Source organism: Oncorhynchus keta, chromosome 32 (assembly GCF_023373465.1).
Source record: "Oncorhynchus keta strain PuntledgeMale-10-30-2019 chromosome 32, Oket_V2, whole genome shotgun sequence".
Lineage (NCBI taxonomy): Eukaryota > Metazoa > Chordata > Actinopteri > Salmoniformes > Salmonidae > Oncorhynchus > Oncorhynchus keta.
In genome coordinates this window covers 2,160,159-2,174,310 of record NC_068452.1, presented here as the reverse complement: position 1 = coordinate 2,174,310, position 14,152 = coordinate 2,160,159, and positions in this window count along the sequence as shown.

Below are 14,152 nucleotides of genomic sequence, written 5' to 3'. Positions count from 1 at the left end.
TATTTGATTTACTGTACAGTATCCTATAATAGGATTCGGTGCTTAGAGCATCTGTGAATATAAGAAGCATTCAGAGCCAGGTGAACAAACAGTGTACTATATCTTCAACACAAACAAAGTTGTTAACAGGAGGCTGGCGAAGCTGAACAAGAGGCCTGACTCCTTTACAACTGCAACAAGGGATGTGTCCCAAATGGCACCATATTCATTTCATAGTGCACTACTTTTGACCAGGGCACAAAGGGCTCTGGTCAAAAATAGGGCACTACATAACAAATAGGGTACCATTTGGGACGTAGGCAAGCATTACCACTGTGCCGTGCAATTACAATATAACAGACTTTTACAAGATGGCTATCAGCAATGAGAATTTGATTGATGCTATGGCCTCTGGACTCGAGTACTGCGGCAGACGAGGGCTGTGAAACACCCATTCTGAAGCCACTAGCTATACCAGTCCCTAATCACCACCAGCAGTGTGATGGTAGTAATGGTGTGTGTGTGTGTGGTTGTGCCCTGTATGTCTCCATCTGTGTGAGGCAGCAGTGAGCAGACATTCAGACATCACACACAAATTGCATGCTGGGGAGAGAGGAGTGTTAGTAGCGCCATGGGCTAGCGGACCTAAAGCACAATTAATATAATAATATATGCCATTTAGCAGACGCTTTTATCCAAAGCGACTTACAGTCATGTGTGCATACATTCTACGTATGGGTGGTCCCGGGAATCGAACCCACTACCCTGGCGTTACAAGCGCCATGCTCTACCAACTGAGCTACAGAAGGACTACAATTAATGTAATGTGATGGAGTGGCTCGGCCCATGTTCTGTTTTCTCTCAATCAGCGATCAGACACTTTATCTGTTCCACGTTTGGTAATCTAATCAACACAATGAATTGCTCTCTGTCTCTGTTTCTCTGCTGTATGGCTCCAGTGAGGGATATTTTTTTAAAGGCCTTGCTGTAAATCTAGAATTAAAGACAGAACACCTCATAGTGATCACAGGTGGTATTTATTTATTTGACATTTTGCAGGATGAAATCTCTTGAGATCTCGTTTTCAAGTGTTAAAAATAATGCGTAACAAGAATAATACTACTGTTTAATAATAATAACAATGAAATAATAATAATACTAAAACAAATACTAAAAAACATACATTAACAGCATAAAAAAAGACTACAACTAATACAAACTACTGCTACAACTACTAATACAACTAATACAAACTACTGCTACAACTACCAATACAACTAATACAAACTACTGCTACAACTACTAATACAACTAATACAAACTACTGCTACAACTACTAATACAACTAATACAAACTACTGCTACAACTACTAATACAACTAATACAAACTACTGCTACAACTACTAATACAACTAATACAAACTACTGCTACAACTACTAATACAACTAATACAAACTACTGCTACAACTACTAATACAACTAATACAAACTACTGCTACAACTACTAATACAACTAATTTGGGAGTTTGGGAGTGACATCCAATTTAGTGTCTTATAATGGCATCCAAGTATGAATCTGCAACAATTGTTATAAATTACATCTAATTTGCAAAGTAAGGTCTTGGTTGTGTTTTGATAGATGATGTCACCATAGTCTAGGATAAGAAGCAGCAGTTGGGTAACTTAGGTCTTTCTAATTGATACAGTAAAACAATTCTTAGATCTGCATAGTAATCCAAGCTTATAGTATTTTTTACATTTTTATTATCAATATGCTTTCCAAAAGTCAGAATTTATCCTCATGGACAGGTATTTCAAACAATCAATCACTTCCAAGACACCTGAAACCCCACCTCTTCAAGGAATACCTAGGATAGGATAAAGTAATCCTTCTCACCCCCCGTAAAATATTTAGATGCACTATTGTAAAGTGGCTGTTCCACTGGATGTCATAAGGTGAATGCACCAATTTGTAAGTCGCTCTGGATAAGAGCGTCTGCTAAATGACTTAAATGTAATGTAAATGTAAGCATTGTTTCATCACTGAATTTGCCAGCTGTGGAGTTTATTCTTTGCCATATACCAAACAGCATCATATAGGACATTGTTTGCTTGAAACCATTTTTTAAATGGTGTCAAAATCATCTTGTAGAGTTGCTTGTAACTGAACATGATTCATAGAGCACTCTATCATCAGCGTGTAAGTGAACATGTGTATTCTTACAAATTAATTTATAAATATAGAGAAAATAGCGGGGGGGGATACTGAGCCCTGAGGTACAGTACATCTCTACTGACTCCAAGATGTTGTAATTTGTGTCCTTCTATGAAAACATGTTGTTTTCTATTGCTAAGATATGCATGGAACCAGTTTTGTGATCTGTTCGTGAAACCAATGTTTTGAAGTTTTCCTTGTAAGGTAGAATGATAAACTAAGTCAAATACTTTTGATAAATCAATAAAGATGGCACCAGTTAGTTTGCCTTGGTCAGGTGAAGAATTTATATGATTAGTAAGTTTCACTCATGCTGCAGTGGTAGAATAGTTGGGTCTAAAGCCAGATTGAAAGGGTGAAATGAAATGAAATGAATCTAGGTACTGATACATTTGTTAATGTTATTGAACAGATTATAGATATTGGTCTATAGTTATTTGGCTCGAAGGAGTTTGCACCTTTATGAAGAGGGGTCACTCGGGCACAGATCCTTACAAAAGGTGTTTCACCAGTCGTTACATATCTGATAGAGGATACATTCTAACATTAGCAGACCACTTTATAAACTTGGGTTCCAGTCTATCTAGGCAAGATCCTTTTTAAATAGAGTATTTATTTCATTGAGGAGAGGCAGTCTATCAGTTGCTTTAATCTTTCTAAAGTTAACTGTCTGATTTGGGGTGTTGGTTTCATGTAATACCTAGCATTGATGGAATTGTGGGTGAAATTATTATCAGAAATGTAACAGATTAGCTAATAGAAGAGAAATGCTGATTAAAAACAGCTATGCTGCCTCCTGAATGACACGGTCATTTAGGATTCTTTACTGAATCGGTTGATTATTTAACCTACTATGTTTAAAAGGTCATTTGCGTATTTCCAGAACTGCTGTGGATTTAAAAATATATATTTGTAAGACTATGCATATAGAACTAGGCTTTTGCACTTCTAGTTGTAGTTTTACTGGTGTTTCTTAATTTTCTGTAGGACTCCAATCAGTTGGATCTTTGGTTCTATGATACTTAGTCTAGGCTTTATCCCTTTCTCTGAACAGATGTATTCAGGCAGAGTTAACCCAGGGCAGGTGGCGGCCCTTAACTTTCAATGTTCTCTGTCTGTGGAATGATGGTATATAGGTAAATACTGTGCACCTCAAATGTCAAAATGTTAACATTTGTACCAAGATGTCTTCACCTTTACAATACATTATCTAAAGCAGTACAATTTACAGTCCATAGGGTTTTAATGTCTCCGAACCATTTTCTTTGAAAACATGGCTGATAAAAAGAGGGATAAAGCTCCTTTGGTCTGGTCTTAACCAAGAATGGGGTATTTCACAGGCAATTAGCTGTGTAGCCACTGGACTGACCTTTCTCAAATCTCACACCGAGTCAAGTAATCGGAGAGACCTTGTTTGGCCCTGTACAAATGAAATGATCTTGTAGCCATGCAACTGTAACATTTCTAGTAAAACGATTCCCGTCGGAAAGTCTATCAAAACGTCAAACAGCATGACTTGAAATGGATCGCTGAAATAAGTGGATATTGTTTTAATATCGGGCCCCCCTGCTTGGGAGGCTGGAGCCCTGCTGCTTTGTTTGTTTGCGATATCGCAATTTTCCAACAACAAAACAGTATGATGTGTCTGCAAAGGAGTCAGTATCTTTTTATATATGTCATCATTGGCGTTAAAAACGATCCTCTTCTTCTTCTCTTCTATCCTCTTGTCTTTATTCATATTTGTTGCCGCAACGAAATCCCAACAGCCTTATGTTTTGTTGTCTAAGCATGCTCATGTGTGAGAGTTTATTTTATTCATAGACTCCCTGAAAGTGTGTGACGCTCCGTTCCATTCCCTGCCTCCCTTTTAAAAATGCCTTGGATCCATTCATGAATATTTTAAATCTTGTTCTCAAGGAGGATTTACACACTGTTTTCAGTTCAGCCCTTTCGCATTGTTCAGGGAAAAAGGGAGGAAGAGAGGAAGAGAGGGAGGAAGGGTAGAGAGGGTAGGAAGAGAGGGGAGGGACAGCATTCAAGGTTTCTTGAGGTTATGTTTCAAATCACAGTTGCGTGCCATTTTAAAGGTGCTGTACATTATACTTGATTTATTTATTTATTTGACGGGTGTAAGGGTTTTCTTCTGGTGAAAGAGAGGCGGACCAAAATGCAGCGTGGTGGTTATTCATGTTTTTAATAAAGACGACTATACATGAACAGACTATACAAAACAAGAAAAGTGAAAACCTAAACAGTCCTATCTGGTGCAAACACAGAGACAGGAACAATCACCCACAAAACCCAACACAAAACAGGCTACCTAAATATGGTTCCCAATCAGAGACAATGACTAACACCTGCCTCTGATTGAGAACCATATCAGGCCAAACATAGAAATAGACAAACCAGACACACAACATAGAATGCCCACCCAGCTCACGTCCTGACCAACACTAAAACAAGGAAAACACATACGAATGATGGACAGAACGTGACAGAACCCCCGCCCCCCCCAAGGTGCGGACTCCGAACGCACAACCTAAACCTATAGGGGAGGGTCTGGGTGGGCATCTGTCCGCGGTGGCGGCTCTGGCGCTGGACGTGGACCCCACTCCATAATTGTCTTAGGCCACCTCCTTAGTGTCCCTTGAGTGGCGACACTCGCCGCTAACCTTGGCCTTGGAAACCTAACAACGGGCCCCACTGGACTGAGGTAGCTCAGGACTGAGGGGAAGCTCGGGACTGAGGGGAAGCTCGGGACAGAGGGGAAGCTCGGGACAGAGGGGAAGCTCAGGAGTGAGAGGAAGCTCAGGAGTGAGAGGAAGCCCAGGAGTGAGAGGAAGCTCAGGCAGGTTGATGGATCTACCAGATCCTGGCTGGCTGGTGGTTCTGGCAGATCCTGGCTGACTAGCGGATCCTGGCTGACTGGCAGATCCTGGCCGACTGGCAGTTCTGGCAGATCCTGGCTGACTGGCACTTCTGGCGGATCCTGGCTGACTGGTGGATCCTGGTGGCGCTGGGCAGACTGGCGGCACTGGCGCCGCTGGGCAGACTGGCGGCACTGGCGGCGCTGGGCAGACGGGTAGCTCAGACAGCGCTGGACAGGCGGGACACACTGTAGGCCTGATGCATGGTGCTGGCACTGGTATGCCGTGCATACTATGCCAAACCAACAGCTTTCTTTCTGCTCTGTCCAATACATCCCCCACACTCTCAGACTCAGCACTCTGCTTCGCCGACTGCTCCAATTCCATCCATGGCTCCTTACGGTAAACAGGGCGAGTTGGCTCAGGTCTGACTCCTGACTCTGCCACACTCTCCCTGTGCCCCCTCCCAATAAATTTTAGGGGGGGCCTCTCGGGCTTCCAGCCGCTCTGCCGTGCTAGCTCCTCATAATGCCGCCTCTCTGCTTTCGCTGCCTCCAGCTCGGCTTTGGGGCGGCAATATTCCCCTGGCTCTGCCCAGGGTCCTTTTCCGTCCAGGATCTCCTCCCAAGTCCATTTATCCAAATAGTGCAGCCTCTCCCACTGCTGCCTCTGTTGCTTCTCCTGCTGCTGCCTTTGCAGCTGCTTCTGTTGCTCCAGCTGTACCTGTCGCTTCTCCTGCTGCTGCTGTTGCTGCTGCCTCTGTTTACCACGCCGCTTGGTCCTTGGTTGGTGGGTGATTCTGTAAGGGTTTTCTTCTGGTGAAAGAGAGGCAGACCAAAATGCAGCGTGGTGGTTATTCATGTTTTTAATAAAGACGACTATACATGAACAGACTATACAAAACAAGAAAAGAGAAAACCTAAACAGTCCTATCTGGTGCAAACACAGAGACAGGAACAATCACCCACAAAACCCAACACAAAACAGGCTACCTAAATATGGTTCCCAATCAGAGACAATGACTAACACCTGCCTCTGATTGAGAACCATATCAGGCCAAACATAGAAATAGACAAACCAGACACACAACATAGAATGCCCACCCAGCTCACGTCCTGACCAACACTAAAACAAGGAAAACACATACGAACGATGGACAGAACGTGACAACGGGATAGTTTAATTTTGATGTTATGGGATTGCCAGGTGTAGGGAATGGGTTGGAGTGAAATGACTAATGCCATGTAATTATTCTAATTAAAAGGAGAGACTTTTAGATTTCTTCAAAACAATCCAACCTTTATTATTAAACTATTATTTAATTACTGCAGTAATGGAGCTTGTCAACGACCCACCCGTAGGGTGTTTCGTTGAGAGCCCATGAGCGGATTTGAGCCACAGCATTTTATAGCAAAGTCCATCCTCCTGAATGTTCATGACAAATAACAGATGCAGGGAAAGGGTCATAAGGTTTTGTATGAAATATACTAAAAAAGACTGTTCTCGATGTGTAGAAACCACGGTCTGGCCCTCAAAACAAAGTTCCTCTCATCATTATCCATACCGGAGCCATCTCCACCCTGATACCTCCTGGCACACAAGCACCAACTCATTCTATGGAATACGGGCTCTGAGAGAGGAGAAGACCATCGTAAATCAGTTGCTAGAGTGACATCTCAGATTCTCCTCACAGATCACAAAGACACAATAGAGTTCTAAGAACCCTACTTTGTTGCATAAAACAACCATTTGTTGTAATAACAGTATTATTAACATAATCTTGAATTTTCTCCACGATACGAACACTAGACTTTTAGGAGGTGTACAAAGAAAATCATAAACTGGCTGGATCGAGCACCCTGAATGCTGATTAGCTGGTACAGTTGAAGTCTGAAGTTTACATACACCTTAGCCAAATACATTTAAACTCACTTTTTCACAATTCCTGACATAGTAAAAATTCTCTGTCTTAGGTCAGTTAGGATCACCACTTTATTTTAAGAATGTGAAATGTCAGAATAATAGTAGAGAGAATGATTTATTTCAGCTTTTATTTATTTCATCACATTCCCAGTGGGTCTGAAGTTTACATACACTCAATTAGTAGTTGGTAGCATTGCCTTTAAATTGTTTAATTTGGGTCAAACGTTTCGGGTAGCTTTCCACAAGCTTCCCACAATAAGCTGGGGGAATTTTGGCCTATTTCTCCTGACAGAGCTGGTGTAACTGAGTCAGGTTTGTAGGCCTCTTTGCTCACACACACTTTTTCAGTTCTGCCCACACATTTTCTACAGGATTGAGGTCAGGGCTTTGTAATGGCCACTCCAATACCTTGACTTAGTTGTCCTTAAGCCATTTTTCCACAACTGTGGAAGTATGCTTGGGGTCATTGTCCGTTTGGAAGACCCATTTGCAACCAAGCTTTAACTTCCTGACTGATGTCTTGAGATGCTTCAATATATCCACATAATTTTCCTGCCTCACGATGCCATCAATTTTGTGAAGTGCACCAGTCCCTCCTGCAGCAAAGCACCCCCACAACATGATGCTGCCACCCCGTGCTTCACGGTTGGGATGGTGTTCTTCGGCTTGCAAGCCTCCCCCTTTGTCCTCAAAACATAACGATGGTCCTCATGGCCAAATAGTTCTATTTTTGTTTCATCAGACCAGAGGACATGTCTCCAAAAAGTACAATCTTTGTCCCCATGTGGGGTTGCAAACCAAAGTCTGGCTTATTTATGACGGTTTTGGAGCAGTGGCTTCTTCCTTGCTGAGCGGCCTTTCAGCTTATGTCGATATAGGACTCGTTTTACTGTGGATATAGATACTTTTGTACCTGTTTCTTCCAGCATCTTCACAAGGTCATTTGCTGTTGTTCTGGGATTGATTTGCACTTTTCGCACCAAAGTACGTTCATCTCTAGGAGACAGAATGCATCTCCTTCCTGAGCAGTATGACGACTGTGTGGTCCCATGGTGTTTATACTTGCGCACTATTGTTTGTACAGATGAACGTGGAACCTTCAGGCGTTTGGAAATTGCTCCCAAGGATGAACCAGACTTGTGGAGGTCGACAATTATTTTTCTGAGGTCTTGGCTGATTTCTTTTGATATTCCCATGATCTCAAGCAAAGAGGCACTGAGTTTGAAGGTAGGCCTTGAAATACATCCACAGGTACACCTCCAATTGACTTAAATGATGTCAATTAGCCTCTCAGAAGCTTCTAAAGCCAAGACATCATTTTCTGGAATTTTACAAGCTGTTTAAAGGCAGTCAACTTAGTGTATGTAAAGTTCTGACCCACTGGAATTGTGATACAGTGAATTACAAGTTAAATAATCTGTCTGTAAACAGTCGTTTGTAAAATTACCTGTGTCATGCACAAAGTAGATGTCCTAACTGACTTGCCAAAACTATAGTTCGTTAACAAGAAATTTGTGGAGTGGTTGAAAAACGAGTTTTCATGACTCCAACCTAAGTGTATGTAAACTTTCGACTTCAACTGTCTTTCAGACCGTATACCACGGGTATGACAAAACATGTAGTTTTACTGCTCTAATTACGTTGATAACCAGTTTGTAATAGTAATAAGGCACCTCAGGGGTTAGTGGTATGTGGCCAATGGGGCTGTGTCCAAGATGCGTCGTGCCTAAGAACAGCCCTTAGCAGTGTATATTGGCCTTGTACGACACCCCCCCGTGCCTTATTGCTTAAATAAATTCCTAGCAGTTTACATTTGGTGCTTGTCAGCTTACCTTCTCTGGGTTTGAATACTGTATCTCAGAGTAACAAGAATCCTAGTTAGGTCTACTTTCAGCAGCCTTTTTCAAATGACTTCTTAGATTGCTTTGAACTCGCTTCTTAGGGTTCTGGTAAATGATGTTCTGAGATGCAGTATCTAATGACTATCTTCTTATATATAATGTAATAAAACAAATCACCCAGAGATCATACATTTTGGACATAAAAGTTCCCGGTTTCTTGGCAGGGAGAATGCCAGATGAGATAGTTTAGTGTGCCTGCAGCTACGTGACTTTTAAATGATTAAAGTCAAACTGAAATCACAGCAAAAGGTGGTCAAAGTACTACTATACAATGGCGATTCACTTGAGATGCCTGTCAGATAGGAGCTTAGATCTTCTCTATAGTTTATTAATTTAAAGTTAAAGATGAGGATGTTTCATATCTCTCAGCCTGTTGAGGTCAGTTCCCACTGTAGTATATTTGTTGGACTTTTTTGTGCTTGCAGATAGTCTTGAAATACTCTTTGAGAGGAATCCTTGTCTTGATATTTTCCCTTTGGCAAATCTGGCAATAACGCTATCCTCTTGATTCCTGCTTACAATGCAAAAACTCAAACAGGAAGTACCAGTGAAGCGCTCAATACAGAAGTGGTCCGATGAAGCGGATGCTAAGCTACAGGACCGTTTCGCTAGCACAGACTGAAATATGTTCCGGGATTCATCCAATAACATTGGGAGTTTACCTCATCAGTCATCGACCTCATTGATAAGTGCATCGATATCGTCGTCCCCACAGGGAGATACGTACACAACCAGAAGCCATAGATTACAGGCAACATCAGTACTGAGCTAAAGGCTAAAGCTGCCACGTTCAAGGAGCGGGGCACTAATCCAGACGCTTATGACATGACTGGCCTGTTCAGGTCAGGTTACCATGGACCACACTCCTACAGATGATATCTCTCACACCCACCAGAGGGGGAGAGATCTAGAGGTATGGAGGGGGGGGTTATGACACCTCCCACCCATTGTAAATCTTAAGGCAGCAGACAAAACCTTTGTCTTCTCAGTATGGGAGAATGGAATGTATGATGGGCCTATGGAGAACCTACCTCAGAACAATAACATGCAATAAATTAACTTTTGAAAAATATGTTTCGTCAGGCAAAATGGTATTAATGGCGATAGACGATAGATGGAATATGAAAATGAATGTCATTTTTGACACGTTATTAAAAGTAAAATGACGACGTTATAATGAAAACATTGAGTTTTCACAATATGTACCTGCTGTTTGCATACTGTACGTTGTGTGGAAAGTGTCCAGATCAAAGATAATGTTTTTGTAAAGATGAAATGTGAAATTAGTTGTCTAAATTGGATCTGAGTAAAATCCTTGCCTCGTAACTAGTTATGCCCAGAGAACTTGTCCTAAAGGCGGAAACACCCCTTTCTGACCCGAGGGTGTAAAACATGTGAGTTAAGAATTAACATCATGACTTGGGACCACGAGCTGCAGCCAAGGTTTGATTAGTTGTAACCCCAAAATGCAAAACAAGAAGACAAATAACCTTTTAACAATCTATGCTATGGATGAGTAGCTGTGTCTAAGAGAGTGAATTCAAGCAGGACCACCCGGTTATTCTCTCCAAGGTATCGTGTGTTTACACTGCTTTCATTCCCACGCTGGAACCACCTATATGGCTGATTAGCTGTCTTCAGAAGACCCCCCTTTCAGAACAAGGGCGAGGAAACAGACCACTAAGAGAAAGGACACTGACATTGTGAGGACAAGCAGAGAGTTACACCCGGTAACCCAAGACGCGCTGTTATCAGAGAAGGCGAACCCGGTCCACGAAGAGACACCCCACCAGAGACCTTCGACACGCATTTACATCATTATATTCTGACCCACAAGAGCGTCAGGTCGGGGCAAGGTTAGGGTTAAACTAAGCATAGTTTAGAAATGTACCCAAGTGTGCTTTTCTCTCGTGCACTCTCTCTCTTTCTCTTTTGAAATCCCCATTTTGTGTAACACATGTCATATTGTGTTGGCCCACGAGGGACCTGTTTCATTGTACTAAGTTATAATTAATAGCCTAGACTGTGTGTTTGTGTATGTGTATCTTATATTATCATTTTAGCTTGTTAATAAATAAATAATCAACTCAATTGGTGTGGTATGGACTTACTTTGTGAGACTCGGGCTTGTGCAGATTCCCGGATTATGCGACGTTCAGAATGAGACTGTAGAGAAGAGTAATTAATTAGCAACAGTTGTAAAATCGATATTCTGATATTCTTTGAGTTCATTTGGGAAATAGAAACTCAATAAAGCCAAAACTTTCCCATGGTGCCCCAGGTTAATGAGTTAATAATTACCTGATTTATTTAATCACTTACTTATAAACAGTTAATCATTCGATGAACAGCAGTCATCACATGAATCAATACAACATCCCGCTATGACTTCGGAAGAGCCATCAAACACACAAAGCATCAATACAGTTTAAATGTCATTGTTGTTCACATCACTAAGGAATTAACATGGTCCACTCACACCAACACAGTCATGAAAAAGGCACGACAACGACATTAAGTTTTGGTAAAATACGGTCTGCTGTTCAGAGCTAACAAATCACACGGTAAAAGACCATCTTCGAAGCATGGTCTGTTACCCTAGGCTGTGTATATACAGTACCAGTTGAAAGATTGGACACACGTACTCATTCAAGGGTTATTACATGATTCCATGTGTGTTATTTCATAGTTTTGATGTCTTCACTATTATTCTACAATGTAGAAAATAGTAAAGATAAAGAAAAACCCTGGAATGAGCAGGTGTGTCCAAACTTTTGACTGGTACTGGATATATATGTATATATGTATATATGTGTATATATATATATATATATATATATATATATATATATATATATATATATATATATATATATATATATATATATATATACATGTGTATATAATAATCAATAAAATAATTTCAAAGACACTGATACACCTTACACACAGAGACAAATATACACACACAAAGCACACACGTGTGCACACATGCCTGCTAACACCCCTGGCCCAGTGTATGCAGTAAGATGTAATGATTCAGTCCACTGACCTGTTTTCCACTCTCTGTAGCCTTGGGTGTCACAGCACCAAATGGTCTGAAGCTGTGGAGGCAGGTGTAATGTCCGGAATGGAACGGTATCAAACATACACACCAGTTGCTGACGGGTGTATACTGTAAAATCGACCACACAGCCATGCAATCTCCATAAACAAACATTGGCAGTAGAATGGCTTTACTGAAGAGCTCAGTGAATTTCAATGTGGCACCGTCATAAGATGCCACCTTTCCAACAAGTCAGTTTATCAAATGACTGCAAGAGCTGCCCCAGGTCAACTGTAAGTGCTGTTAATGTGAAGTGGTAACGTCTAGCAGCTACAACGGCTCAGCTATGAAGTGGTAGGCCACACAAGCTCATAGAGCGGGACCGCCAAGTGCTGAAGCGCCTAAAAAACCTCCGGTTGTAACATTTACTACCGAACTGCCTCTGGAAGCAACATCAGCACTAGAACTGTTCCTCGGGATTTTCAGGAAATGAAATGTGTTTCCATGGCCGAGCGGCCGCCGCCAAAGCCTAAGATCACCATGCGCAATGCCAAGTGTCGGCTGGAGTGGTGTAAAGCTCGCCACCATTGGACTCAGCAGTGGAAATGTGTTCTCTGGAGTGATGAATCACGATTCACCATCTGGCAGTCCGGCGGACGAATCTGTGAATGGTGGATGCCAGAAGAACGCTACGTGCCCCAATGCATAGTGCCAACTGTAAAGTTTGATGGAGGAGGAATAATGGTCTGGGGCTGCTTTTCATTGTTCGGGCTAAGCCTCTTAGTTCCAGTGAAGGGAAATCTTAATCTTATCAGCATACAATGACAGGATTGTGTGCTTCCAACTTTGTGGAAACAGTTTGGGGAAGGCCCTTGCCTGTTTCAGCATGACAATGCCCCTGTGCACAAAGCGAAGTCCATACAGTAATGGTTTGTCGAGATCGGTGTGGAAGAACTTGACTGGCCTGCACAGAGTTCTCTCGGCAATGTTCCAACATCTAGTGAAAAGCCTTCCCAGGAGAATGGAGGTTGTCATAGCAGCAAATGGGGGACCAACTCTATATTAATGCCCATGGTTTTGGAATGAGATGTTCGACGAGCAGGTGTAAACTATCAAAATAAAGAGTCTCACACTCCATATATAAACTCCCAGTCATTTATTGGGTATTTACTAACGTTTCGGCATCACTGTGCCTTCTTCAGGATAATGTCATGAAGACTTGAACCAGGTTATATAGTCCAACAGTACAATTAGTGCAACCAATGACAATAGTGAGGGTTGTGTCGTAATGATTAAGTTCATTAGAATGAATGACTGAAACTGTTAAAACAGTAGTTTATAGCATATTAAACATATAAGGCTATTGTTATCATATAGAAACATAATTGAATATTGTACATAATATTAGCATCAACATACATTATTGTTTAATTCAATTTCACATATTTAATTGTTTCGTATTTCATTTCATACTTGTCACATGTAATATTTTGGTTGAACCTTAATGCATAATAAGCATCATCAACAGGGGGAACATATTAGGTGTACGCTGATAAGCTGTAGATATAATATATCAATTTATAAGACTTGTTCATAAAATAAAGAATTGTTCATAAGGGACTGAGATCAAAGTTATTATTCAAACCACTAGGGGTCAATGTTTTTAGAAAGGATATCCAGTAAGCCTCCCTTTGTATGTCCACATACTTTTGGTCATGTAGTGTGTAAAGCCATATTACAATGAGCCTGTGCTCCGATTGCTCCTCCTACCAGCCTCCTCTGGTGTGGAGCTAACATGGTCAGGTGTTTGCTGCAGCATGCTATTATTAAGAGAAGGCCAGGACTGCCTTGCAGCCTAGCAACACACACACACACACACACACACATACACACACACAGAGAGAGAGAGAGAGAAACACACACACAGAGAGAGAGAGAGAAACACACACACACACTCCATGTGCAAACAGTTGAGCGTGGGACTAAATGTAGTTTGATTAATCTATGTGGTGGATTCGTTTAGTCATCTTGGATGCAGATGAATATGCAACTTTTCAATGTGCCAAGGGAAATATCAGACAATATGAATCAATTGAATTCTGCCTTTTATGCAGATAACAGGCATTGCTATTTTCTTGATTTCTATATTGCAAAATGCAGAATTGAACTGAATCTCAGATATGCCGCATCCTTCTATGCCGTATAGACTTGTTTCTATT